Source organism: Phyllobates terribilis, unplaced genomic scaffold, assembly GCF_046119375.1.
Source record: "Phyllobates terribilis strain yellow unplaced genomic scaffold, ASM4611937v1 Scaffold_1__5_contigs__length_1240528914, whole genome shotgun sequence".
NCBI classification, from domain to species: Eukaryota; Metazoa; Chordata; class Amphibia; order Anura; family Dendrobatidae; genus Phyllobates; species Phyllobates terribilis.
This window is the reverse complement of record NW_027362761.1, coordinates 310708019-310720657: the sequence shown is the minus strand read 5'-3', so window position 1 is coordinate 310720657 and position 12639 is coordinate 310708019. Positions and strand designations below refer to the sequence as shown.

The 12639-nt window shown below is 46.4% G+C and overlaps 1 protein-coding gene across 3 annotated transcripts in view; it reads left to right on the top strand.

The window, feature by feature from the left end:
- The window catches only part of LOC141259090 (solute carrier family 2, facilitated glucose transporter member 11-like), a 219241-nt gene that overhangs the window by 72800 nt on the left and 133802 nt on the right, over window positions 1-12639 (top strand). The window contains exon 2 of one of the 3 annotated variants that reach the window (XM_073674594.1): window positions 12019-12129. The exons of the other annotated variants lie outside the window; for them this stretch is intronic. The gene's annotated coding sequence lies outside the window, so the exon portion shown is untranslated. The remainder of the gene's footprint in view (window positions 1-12018; window positions 12130-12639) is intronic. 3 annotated transcript variants of the gene reach the window in all.

Below are 12639 nucleotides of genomic sequence, written 5' to 3'. Positions count from 1 at the left end.
ATTCTGGGCATCAGTGCAGATCATTTCCTCGTCTGGATTCACAGAAGCGCTGGAGTCGACCTCTGATTCCCAGGCTATAGTATGAGTAAACAGCTCTGCAGACTCAACCATCTGTTCTACCTCATACTCAGACGGGCAGCTGGAGATTTGGGAGCTGTGAGGAAGCAAGTGCGATTGGGGTGACACCTTTGAGGACTGGAGTATTTGTGATGTTGAAGTTGATGTGGAGGAGAGCCCACTTAAAGGAGCACTTGATATCCATTGAAGCACCTGCTGTTTTTGTGCCTCATCTGGAATTTGTAGCGATTGGCGTGGCCGTAAGAAAGGGATCTTATCACATTGTCCGCTAAAAGAAGTAGACATTTTAGTTTGGCTGGAAGATGGTCTTTCTTCTGCAGATGTTACTGTTGCTTTAACACCTACCCCACGGACACAACCTTTTTTCCCCTTCCCAACACGCCTATTCCCCTTTCCACCAGCAGCAGGCCTTTTTCCACTCATTTTGGTGGTTAACTAATTCACAACTCTGGAGTTGTTTGCACAAAAAAACAATGGATGGTAACCGAGCAGAGCTGAGTGGCCAAACTGTGGTATTAGGCCAAAACTATTGGCTGGGTTAGATGCAGAAAAAAATTATATTCAATTTGCAACCTAATGGAGGTCAGTATAGATGGACTAATACAACAAGTCCCACACACAGCTAGAAGCCCAATATTTTTTCAGAGGTAGATGCAGAAAAAAATATATTCAGTTTGCAACCTGATGGAGGTCAGTATAGATCAGAGGTCCCCAACTGCCGGTCCGCGGACCAGGACCGGGCCGTTGGGGTTTTTCAGCCGGTCCGCGGGGAGAGGGGGCCCCTCCAGCCTCCAGCAGGGCCGCCATCAGGGCATGACTGCCCTGACTCCAGTATGGGGCCCGGCCGGTAGGAGCCCCCTCGGAGCCCCCCTCTTGTGCGTCTCTCTCCTCATGGGGCCCCCGGCCGCATGCTAAGCGCCGGGTCCGGGACATCTTAGCGCTGCGCTGCTGCGGCAGCACCTTCATGATTCCCCTGACTTCCGGTCATGTGATGGCGCCGTCACATGGCCGGAAGTCAGGAGAACCTGGTGTCAGCGATTTGGACGAGCGCCAGGATTCTGCAGGGATCGCATGGGGGTAAGTATAACAAGTTTTATTTTTTTTTAAATACAATTAACTAGGAGTGGGGGGAATGGGAGATGCATATGGGGGGAGGGGAGAGATGAGAGATCCACATGGGGGGGAGGGGAGAGATGAGAGATGCACATGGGGGAGGGGAGAGATGAGAGATCCACATGGGGGGGAGGGGAGAGATGAGAGATGCACATGGGGGAGGGGAGAGATGAGAGATGCACATGGGAGGGAGGGGAGAGATGAGAGATGCACATGGGGGGAGGGGAGAGATGAGAGATGCACATGGGAGGGAGGGGAGAGATGAGAGATGCACGGGGGGGTGAGAGATGCACGGGGGGGATGAGAGATGCACGGGGGGTGGATGAGAGATGCACGGGGGGGTGAGAGATGCACGGGGGGGATGAGAGATGCACGGAGGGTGGATGAGAGATGCACGGGGGGTGGATGAGAGATGCACGGGGGGTGGATGAGAGATGCACGGGGGGGTGAGAGATGCACGGGGGGGGATGAGAGATGCACGGAGGGGATGAGAGATGCACGGAGGGGATGAGAGATGCACGGGGGGTGGATGAGAGATGCACGGAGGGGGATGAGAGATGCACGGAGGGGGATGAGAGATGCACGGAGGGGGATGAGAGATGCACGGGGGTGAGCTGCACATGGGGGGGTGAGAGATGCACATGGGGGGGTTATGTTTACATAACTTTGTTGCCTTATGAAGGGCGGGGGGGGCCCCCAAAAATTTCTTGCACAGGGGCCCACTACAGTCTGTGTCCGCCCCTGGGATGAAGTAAATGCAGCTGAACAGCAGCTGTCAGGACAGCTGCCCTGTCCTGCTGCAGGGCGTGATGGGGCCTCAGTGATGCGGCTCCTGGCACAGCACATTATGTGGGGCTCCTGGCATAGCTCCTGGCGGGGACCTGGTCTACACTATATGATAAGTATGCACTAAACTCCAAATCCCTCCATTACCCCGCCCCCATATGACCAAAGCCCCGCCCACCCCACCCCCTCCTTGCTGGGCCATGGAAAAATGATCTTGCTTCAAGCCGGTCCCTGGTGCAAAAAAGGTTGGGGACCACTGGTATAGATGGACTAATACAACAAGTCCCACACACAGCTAGAAGCCCAAATATTTTTTCAGAGGTACTGTAGATGCAGATAAAAATTATTTTTAATTTGCAACCTGATGGAGGTCAGTATAGATGGACTAATAGAGAAAGTCCGACACACTGCTAGAAGGCCAAATATTTTTTCAGAGCTAGATGCAGAAAAAAATTATATTCAGTTTGCAACCTGATGGAGGTCAGTATAGATGGACTAACAGAGAAAGTCCCACACACTGCTAGAAGGCCAAATATTTTTTCAGAGCTAGATGCAGAAAAAAATTATATTCAGTTTGCAACCTGATGGAGGTCTGTATAGATGGATTAATAGAACAAGACCCACACACAGCTAGAAGCCCAATATTTTTTCAGAGGTAGATGCAGAAAAAAATATATTCAGTTTGCAACCTGATGGAGGTCTGTATAGATGGATTAATAGAACAAGACCCACACACAGCTAGAAGCCCAATATTTTTTCAGAGGTAGATGCAGAAAAAAATATATTCAGTTTGCAACCTGATGGAGGTCAGTATAGATGGACTAATACAACAAGTCCCACACACAGCTAGAAGCCCAATATTTTTTCAGAGGTAGATGCAGAAAAAAATATATTCAGTTTGCAACCTGATGGAGGTCAGTATAGATGGACTAATACAACAAGTCCCACAAACAGCTAGAAGCCCAATATTTTTTCAGAGGTAGATGCAGAAAAAAATATATTCAGTTTGCAACCTGATGGAGGTCAGTATAGATGGACTAATACAACAAGTCCCACACACAGCTAGAAGCCCAAATATTTTTTCAGAGGTACTATAGATGCAGATAAAAATTATTTTTAATTTGCAACCTGATGGAGGTCAGTATAGATGGACTAATAGAGAAAGTCCGACACACTGCTAGAAGGCCAAATATTTTTTCAGAGCTAGATGCAGAAAAAAATTATATTCAGTTTGCAACCTGATGGAGGTCAGTATAGATGGACTAACAGAGAAAGTCCCACACACTGCTAGAAGGCCAAATATTTTTTCAGAGCTAGATGCAGAAAAAAATTATATTCAGTTTGCAACCTGATGGAGGTCTGTATAGATGGATTAATAGAACAAGACCCACACACAGCTAGAAGCCCAATATTTTTTCAGAGGTAGATGCAGAAAAAAATATATTCAGTGTGCAACCTGATGGAGGTCAGTATAGATGGACTAATACAACAAGTCCCACACACAGCTAGAAGCCCAATATTTTTTCAGAGGTACTGTAGATGCAGATAAAAATTATTTTTAATTTGCAACCTGATGGAGGTCAGTATAGATGGACTAATAGAGAAATTCCGACACACTGCTAGAAGGCCAAATATTTTTTCAGAGCTAGATGCAGAAAAAAATTATATTCAGTTTGCAACCTGATGGAGGTCAGTATAGATGGACTAACAGAGAAAGTCCCACACACTGCTAGAAGGCCAAATATTTTTTCAGAGCTAGATGCAGAAAAAAATTATATTCAGTTTGCAACCTGATGGAGGTCTGTATAGATGGATTAATAGAACAAGACCCACACACAGCTAGAAGCCCAATATTTTTTCAGAGGTAGATGCAGAAAAAAATATATTCAGTTTGCAACCTGATGGAGGTCAGTATAGATGGACTAATACAACAAGTCCCACACACAGCTAGAAGCCCAATATTTTTTCAGAGGTAGATGCAGAAAAAAATATATTCAGTTTGCAACCTGATGGAGGTCAGTATAGATGGACTAATACAACAAGTCCCACACACAGCTAGAAGCCCAAATATTTTTTCAGAGGTACTGTAGATGCAGATAAAAATTATTTTTAATTTGCAACCTGATGGAGGTCAGTATAGATGGACTAATAGAGAAAGTCCGACACACTGCTAGAAGGCCAAATATTTTTTCAGAGCTAGATGCAGAAAAAAATTATATTCAGTTTGCAACCTGATGGAGGTCAGTATAGATGGACTAATAGAATGATGCTATGCCCAAAAGATTTTACTTCACTAGGTGCAGTAAGAAAATTGGTATTCTATACACAGGTGGTATATCTTGCAACACAGATAGGCTACTCCACTGACTAACACACTCTGCAATAGGCCAAAAAGGATTAGCTTTGCTAGATTCAGCCAAATGCTGTGAAAAAAACTTGCACAGCACTGGCACAGACCTGCCTGGCAAAAACTGATAGGAACTGATGTAACCTAGTCCTGAAAAGGACTCCAATTACAATTAGTCTTTACTCCCACAATCTATCTATTTAAGAGCACAGACCTCCCTGATAAAAGTCGTAGGAAATGCTGTAACCTAGTCCTTAAAAGGACTGCAATCACAACTATTCCCTACTCCCAAGCTATCTGTATATTTGTGCGAAAATTGGCTTGAAATTAACAAGGTATAGCGCACACAGCAACAGCGGTGCCGTCTAACACGCAGCTGCAGCAGTGAGAAAATGGTGGCGACGGGGAAAATGGCTTGGTCTTATAGGGCAAGGACATGTGACATACACTGCCAATGACACATGCCCTTGCTTGTGTGAAAATAAGCACTTCGCTCCGTGTGTGCATTGCTGATAGGCTGACAGATTGCACCTCCCCACTTCAAATGCGGGAAAGAGAAAAAAAAATGGAGATCTTCACTGTTCCTGCAGAGATCCATCCCCTGCCCCTCCCCCCACCCCGCTGTACACTCAAACTGCGTATTAACATTAATTTTCATCATTACTGAGAAAAAGTCCAGTTATGATTTTGGTGCACGAACAGTTATCGAACATAACCTCGAACAGCCGAATTTTTCTCAAATTGTTCGTGTTCGCCGAACGGCTCGAACACCGCCCAAAACAGCTCGAATTTGAGATTGGCGAACAGTTCGAGTAGAACAATGCTCATCTCTATTGAAGACCTCCAATATGTCCTTTGTGTCTGTCAGAGTCGTCCCCGTTTGGTCTCTCAACCTGTACACCCTGGAAGACTCCCTCTGTGCCGCAGATATCACCGCCAACAAGTGACCCACTCTCTCTCCTTCCTCAAAGAATTGTGCTTGCTGAAATGCCCTTTTCCTCTCAGCTTGCATCATGTGCAGTTTATTAACTGCCTCCTGTGCCAATTTTAGTCTATTGTGAGCTACACTCGTTGGCGCCAAAATCATGTCTGCCTCTGCCCTTGTCAAGTCATCCTTTATTTGTTGATCTGCCAATTTAGTTTTGGTCTTACACCGTGAGATCTCACTTATAAAGAGTCCCCTCGTAAATGCCTTCATAGCCTCCCACACCACTGTGGCCTCAGCACTCCCTTCATTCACTTGGAAGAAGTGCTCTAGTTCTTTGGTTATGCCACCCATATCCACCACTTTAAGCCACGTCGGGGGAAGACGCCAACCTCCCCTCTGACCCTGAGCAGATCCCACTAGAAGCGTGACAACCATAGGACTATGATCCGATAGAGTCCTCTGTAGGTATTCCACCTCCCCAACCATCCCATCCATAGCAGTATCCCCAAAAGCCAGGTCTATCCTTGACAGTGTTCCGTGTGTAGCCGAGTGACACGAGAAGGTCCTCTTACCCTCATTTCGTACTCTCCACAGATCCACCAGCCCCAGCTCCCCCACGTAGGTGCCAAATGCAGTCATTCCGTCCCGTCCAGCTTCCATACCTGCCGGACGTACTTTATCCCAGTAATGATTCATGGTGTTGTTAACATCTCCCATAATCAACATCGGAGCCTCCCCCCATCTGGCCGTCAAGTCCATTACTGCTTGAAGTTCCTTTTTAGAATAAGGTGGAGGGATATATAAAGCCACTAAAATCATTTTGTGTCCATACAATCTGCACGCAATCCATACATACTGCCCTTCACTGTCTACTTGCACTGCCAGCTCTTCATAATGTGCGTTTTTGTGTATTAGGACTGACACCCCCCTGGAGTACGAGGAATAAGTGGAATGATATGTCTTTAACATCCACCCTCTCGATAGCCAGTGCCTAGTATCTCTAGTAAGATGGGTCTCCTGTAAGCACGCAATCATAGGATCACAAGATCTGATGTGATTCAGAACTGCTGCCCTCTTAATCCTGTCAGATATACCACGTACATTCCAACTTAAAATCCGAACCGTACGGTTACTCATTGTGCATTAGAAAAAACAATCCACCATCATCAAGTAACATCTTTCCATTTTGTTCCCCAGCATACCAGGTCAAACAGCATAAGCAACCCCATTTTCCGGCAAATCCAACCCATCCACCTCCCCCCCTCCCTCCCCCTCACCCCACCCCCACCCTTCTCTTGTCACTCTCTTCCCAACGTGAGAGTGGGAGCTCAAAGAACCTGAGCAACATCGTAGTATACCGCATATCAACATGCGCCGTGTCCTCCTCCAGCATTGGCAGTCTCTCCACCACATAATCAATAGTATGCATAGTCCCGAACCATTAATCAAACAAATTAACTATAAAACTATAAAACGTAGATCCCAGCGGGGGTTTCTCCCCCTCCTCTGCGGTTTCGCAGAGCAATGCAGAGCCACAACCCTGTCCAGTGGTCAGGATAGCAGGGTCGTGCATTCACCGTGCCGAGTCCTCAGCTTCTCTCAATTTGCTCCGGTTCCGCTCCAACCACGAGGCGGCCTCTACCGGTGACGGGAAAAAATTGACCTTTCCAAAGGCTTCCACTCTTAATTTGGCAGGATAAATTGTAGAGTATTTCACATTCAAAGAGCGGAGCTGTTTCTTCACTTCACCATACCGTAGCCGCAGCTTTTGCACCTCAGCCGAGTAATCCGGGTATATTTCAATGCGTTTGCCCTCCAGGGTAAGATCTGTCAATTTTCTGGCCTTACGTAAGATAGTGTCCCGGTCTCTGCAGTTCAGGATTCTGGCTAACATCGTACGAGGGCCCTCTCCAGGCACTGGGGGTCTCATGGGCACTCGATGGGCACGCTCCACAGCAAACACCCTCGACAGGATATTAGATCCAAACTTTCCCAGCAGCCAGGTTTCAACAAAGGTCGTGGGGTCAGCACCCTCAGCTCTTTCAGGGATGCCCACAATACGCAAATTGTTCCTGCGTGACCGGTTTTCCAGGTCATCGTTTTTGTTAGCCACTACCGTGATCCTCTGAGTGTGCTGTTGCTGCGTCTTTTGCACTGAGGTTAAATGATCTTCTGTTACACCAACTCTGCCCTCCACCTCAGTCAATCTGGCTGTAACTTTCTGCATAGAAGCCTCAATGCCTCCCATGTCGGCTTTCAGACCGTTCACCTGCTTTGTCAGAGCAGTTAAAGCAGTCTTGCAGTATAAGACAGCCTGGAATACATCTCGCAGAGTCGGCTCTGCCTCATCTGAACTTTCAGCTGCCAGCACAGTGTCACCATCCCCCTCCTCCTGCTGTTCATTATGTAGCACAGGCACAGGCAGCTCCTCACCATCTTCCTCCTCATCTCCATGCTTCTCACTGCCTTCACTTCCTTCTTCATCTGCCTTCATGCCCCTCGCATACCTGTGCAGCCGTGCTGAAGCCTCCAGCCTCCGTGCATAGGCTGTGTTCCTCCTTCCCGCCTCTTCCTCTGTCTCGGTGCCATCTTGGGCTGAGGCACTGCTGCAGGCCCCGGCATCCTTCTGCCTTTTGCGGCCCATGTTGGACTCTCTGAGTCTGGCAGAAGCTCGCCTCTGACTCCCGGGACCCTCAGACAGCAGTTCCTGATAAGGGATTTGGCTGGTTCGGGCTCTGTGCAGGATAATTGAAGCTAATGGTGGTGGAGAGGCACTGCCACCCGACCTCTCAGATCAAGAGCTAGGCCACGCCCCCAGTTGGAGTTTTTCACGTTATTAACCCTAGGTGGCAGGTAACTTTCCTCAGCTCCTCTCTCCCTCTGCCATCTACAAGCTGCTGCTGTTTCTACTTGTACATGAGAACCGGGGCGGTAAGCCAGAACCTGCGGGCATCAGCTCTAGTACCAACAGCTCCAGTGCCAGCTGCCAAGCCAAAACACTGTACCTGGAGATTTTGGCCAAGAACCTCCGCTCCTCCATCAAGGATCTTAAGATGGGTCGTAATTTCATCTTCCAACGACCCAAAGCACACAGCCAAGAAAACCAAGGCCTGGTTCAAGAGGGAAAAAGTCAAGGTGTTGGAGTGGCCTAGTCAGTCTCCTGACCTTAACCCAATTGAAAACTTGTGGAAGGAGCTCAAGAATAAAGTCCACATGAGACACCCAAAGAACCTAGATAACTTGGAGAAGATCTGCATGGAGGAGTGGGCCAAGATAACTCCACAGACCTGTACCGGCCTGATCAGGTCTTATAAAAGACGATTATTAGCTGTAATTGCAAACAAGGGTTATTCCACAAAATATTAAACATAGGGGTTGTATAATAATTGACCCACACTTTTATGTTTAAAATTTAATAAAATTCAACTGAGGAACATAACTTTTTGGTTTGTAAGATTTATGCTTCTGTTCATAAAACCTACTCTCGTTTGCAGTTTGAAGGCTCTAACTTATTTGCATCTTATCAAACCAGCTAAATCTGCAGGGGGTTGAATACTACTTGTAGGCACTGTATGTGGGGCTATCAAACTATGTGCAGAACTATATGTGGGGCCATCACACTATATGGGGGGCTATATGTGGGGCTATAATACTATGTGCAGGACTATATGTGGGGTCATCCTACTATATGGGGCACTATATGTGGGGTCATCATATTATGTGAAGGACTATTTGTGGGGCCATCATACTATGTGCAGGGCTATTAGGACATTCTCATCTGCCTCTCTCAACAGAAAATTAAGAGAAATGAATGAGAAGCAGATGAGAATGTTTTTGGCAAATCATATACTTATGGTCACTGGACAACTCCTTGAACCGCTTAGTAAAGCCAAATCCGAACATTACACTCTGTTAGTAGTCAACAAGCATCACTGCTGACTAAAAATCTCCACTGGGTGGAAAACTTTAACGAGGAGGAAGGATGGGCTGAGTGTATAAATTATAATTATTATAATATGCACTGACCTTAGGTCCTCCTGCAGCTAGGGACATAAATATAAGTCATGGGGCTCCATAGCAGAAGTCCTAATTCTGGTTCCCCCTTCCAAAACCAAAAATTGTCAATGAAGTCATGGCGCATAGGTGCAGTCACAGAATGTTTTTTTAAGACGGGGAGAGGGACATGTGTGGCACCCCAGGGGTCCGGTAGCCACAGTGGCATTGCCTCCTTCACAAGGGGTGATGCCATGCCTGGAAGCAAGGAGGGGTCCCCTAATCAGGATTACCAGCATACAACACTTTCCTGGCTCCAGACGAGCAAGGGGAGCTCCTCCCCTTAGCAACTGGGATCTGGAGGCGGGGTTAGTTAGAGTGAGTTGAGAGGAGTTGAAGACAGAACAGCGACGAGGAAAGACCTGGGGAGTGGGAGCTGTGTACAAGCTCACCCCAGAGAGGAGCGTAGAAGAACCGGACACCGGAGTCCGAGGTTGTGGGGCACTGAAGGCCCAGCAGCAGAATCCAGAGGGCAGGAGACTGCAGGTCTCCTGGCCTCACCAGACGCCCGGCGACACAGCAGCACCATAGGGCCCAGCACCGCCACGTGGGAGCGACATTTAAGGAAGGCCCGAGCTGCCTGCCATACGGGTGAGGAAAAAGACGTTTTACTCAGGGACGAGGGCCGCAGCATAGCTTCAAGCAGCAGGGCCAAAGAGTTTAGCTCAAAGGGAAGGTCTCCAAGTTCACCTGGCGAGGTGGATCCCCAACTTGCTTCCAGGCCGCCTGGACCTCTACTACCAGATAGTACCCGTGCCACGGTCTGCTTAACCAACCGCAAGTAAAGTTAAGAGGAAATCGCCATTAAGCTGTGGACTGGTCATTATCTACGCCATCACTTGCACTACACCGCACCAACAACATCTTCATCATAAAATCACCATCTACTGCCCTGGAGCTAAGCTCTGCCTGTGGAGAGCTGAACCAACTCTGCTGTGTCACCATCAACTCCAGAGGATCTGCACCGCAGTGGCAGCCCCATATAGCCGCAGACCACAGGTGGCGTCACGAACATTATCTCTAAAAACTTTATTTCCCCTTTTACTTTCCCTTTAATTGACCTCCCTGGGTCACGGACCGGGTCACTGCCACCGTGACATCCCCTAGCATCGACTGGCCCAGCTACCAAGTACCCCACCAGCCCAGGGGGCGCGTCACGTGTATTGTAATTTTTCACCTATCGAACTCCCTTAGTGTTCTCACCCACAAACTGTACAGAAAAAGTTGCATTTAAAAAACAGCGATTTGCATGTGGGCTGTTTTAGTTTGTGTGCCAGGGCACAGTCTGGCCCTGCTTCCAACCCAATGTGACATCAGGCGTGGAGCAACTAAACATTTTCGATCTGCAGACCATCTACAAAATAGGGATGATATTAGAACCATTGGCCCCGATGGTTCATCAAGACCAGTGTTTTGATGAGGTCTTGATGAGGGGTGCAGGGTGAAGGAACCTCTGTGGTGTAAGGAACCTCACACTCTGCCCGCTTTGTCAGAGCTGGTTGAAAGTGGCGTGAAAACACCAAAAGTTGCAACATTTTTTGCTCCTCCTCATGTTGCACAATAATTTAGTGACTTTTCAAAGCTTTTCATGTCAAGCTTTGATGAATCGGGTCAATTATATTCTCTTCTTATATACAAATTAGCTCTGCCAGAAGGAAGAAAACCATCTCATATTTGCCAAAACACCCACCTGTAGATAACTGTTTTGGGGTTCTATCCCCCACAGTACAAAGAGGGGTACTAGTGGACTGGATTAGATTCCTTCTATGTAAGTATGGGATACTGGTTGTCAATGATGAGATCCAGATTATGTACGAAGACTTAGGCCTTGAGAAAGTGTTTGTTCAAGCGAAACCACGTTGGCCTGAGGAAGTATGGCTTATCCCGTATACCTATAGTATTATGGAATAAAGCACATTGAATTCATATACAGTTTTCTTTTTACTCCTTTAATCATCAGTCTGTGATTGTTGCTGAGTACCATTATTGTCTGCGCTTATGACATGAACATGTGTATGGTCCTTGGATATACTGTAAGAAGCTGTGTAGTGGACTCAGCTGTGTCGGTGTGGAACTTTTCCACTTCTGACTTGATTTATGAAGACTTACTTTAAGGAAATACTCCATAGGAAAATAATATTCTTGGTATTTTTTTTACATCACTGTTAATTCTACAATGGCATGGATTCCCCCAGGCTCTTGACTGCATTTCTCCTTTTATCTTCCCTGTGCTATCACTTCTCCACTCCCCTTCGTATCTTATTTTCAGGATGTTATGCGGTTTTATCTTGTACAAGGATGCTTTGTCCTTCCTGATCTTTATGGGCTGATCTAAAAATATTTCTTATCCACGTGGTTTATACTTTCCAATTGCACTTGTATGAGACTCTTTATTTAATATTTTATTGGCTATGTACATTTATTTAACTTTTTACTTTATCTGGCCATTGTGCATTTGCACTTTATTAAATGCTGATATATAAATCACCCTAAGTATATGGCCACCATGGTCCTTTTTTGATATTTTGAGACCTATAACTACCCTATATGTAGTCTTCACACTTACTTTATCTTCTTTCTTTTTTTTTTGTTCTCCTTTTTTTGATACCCTGTCTTGCATGTTTTCCATTTTAATATGTTTTCCATTTTCATACAATGAATATATATTTTCTAAGACTTTTAGTATTGCCTTTGTTTCTTTTGGGTTGTTCAGGAGATTACAAACACCTACCCTTGTAATACGTCATCAATGTCAGATCAGCAGATCGGTGGGTGTCAAAGTTGCCAACTGTCCAGAAATTCCAGGATAGTCCATAAAAGAAATGTAAGGCATCCGTGATTTTTTTTTTGAAGCTAAAGAAACTTTTACGGATAATTTTGACTGTAATTATCAGCATTTTACAGTTTACATTGAATGCAATTAATGTCTTCATATCAGAATTATGGGCCGTAGACATGTATCACTTATAACGATTTATTATGATTTTTCAATGTGCCTGTAAAAAATATTGTCTGTCCATGATTTTTTTGATAAGCTGTCTGGAAAAAATAAAAAGCAACATTGGCAACCCTGGTGGGTGTCCAACACCAAGCACCACAGTGGTCAGCTGCTTGCCCCTTCCATGGTGGCTGAGAGTAAACTGTACATAACTGAGACATCACAACTCTGCATACTGTGTAGTGGCCGTTGTTGGGTACTGCACCTCAGCTCTTCAATAGAAGAGCTTCAGCACCTGAGAAAGACTACTACACAGTGTACAGAGCTGCGATGTCCTAGCACTATACGCTGCACACCAGATTGGTGCGGGTGCTGGGTGTCAGACCCTGACAAATC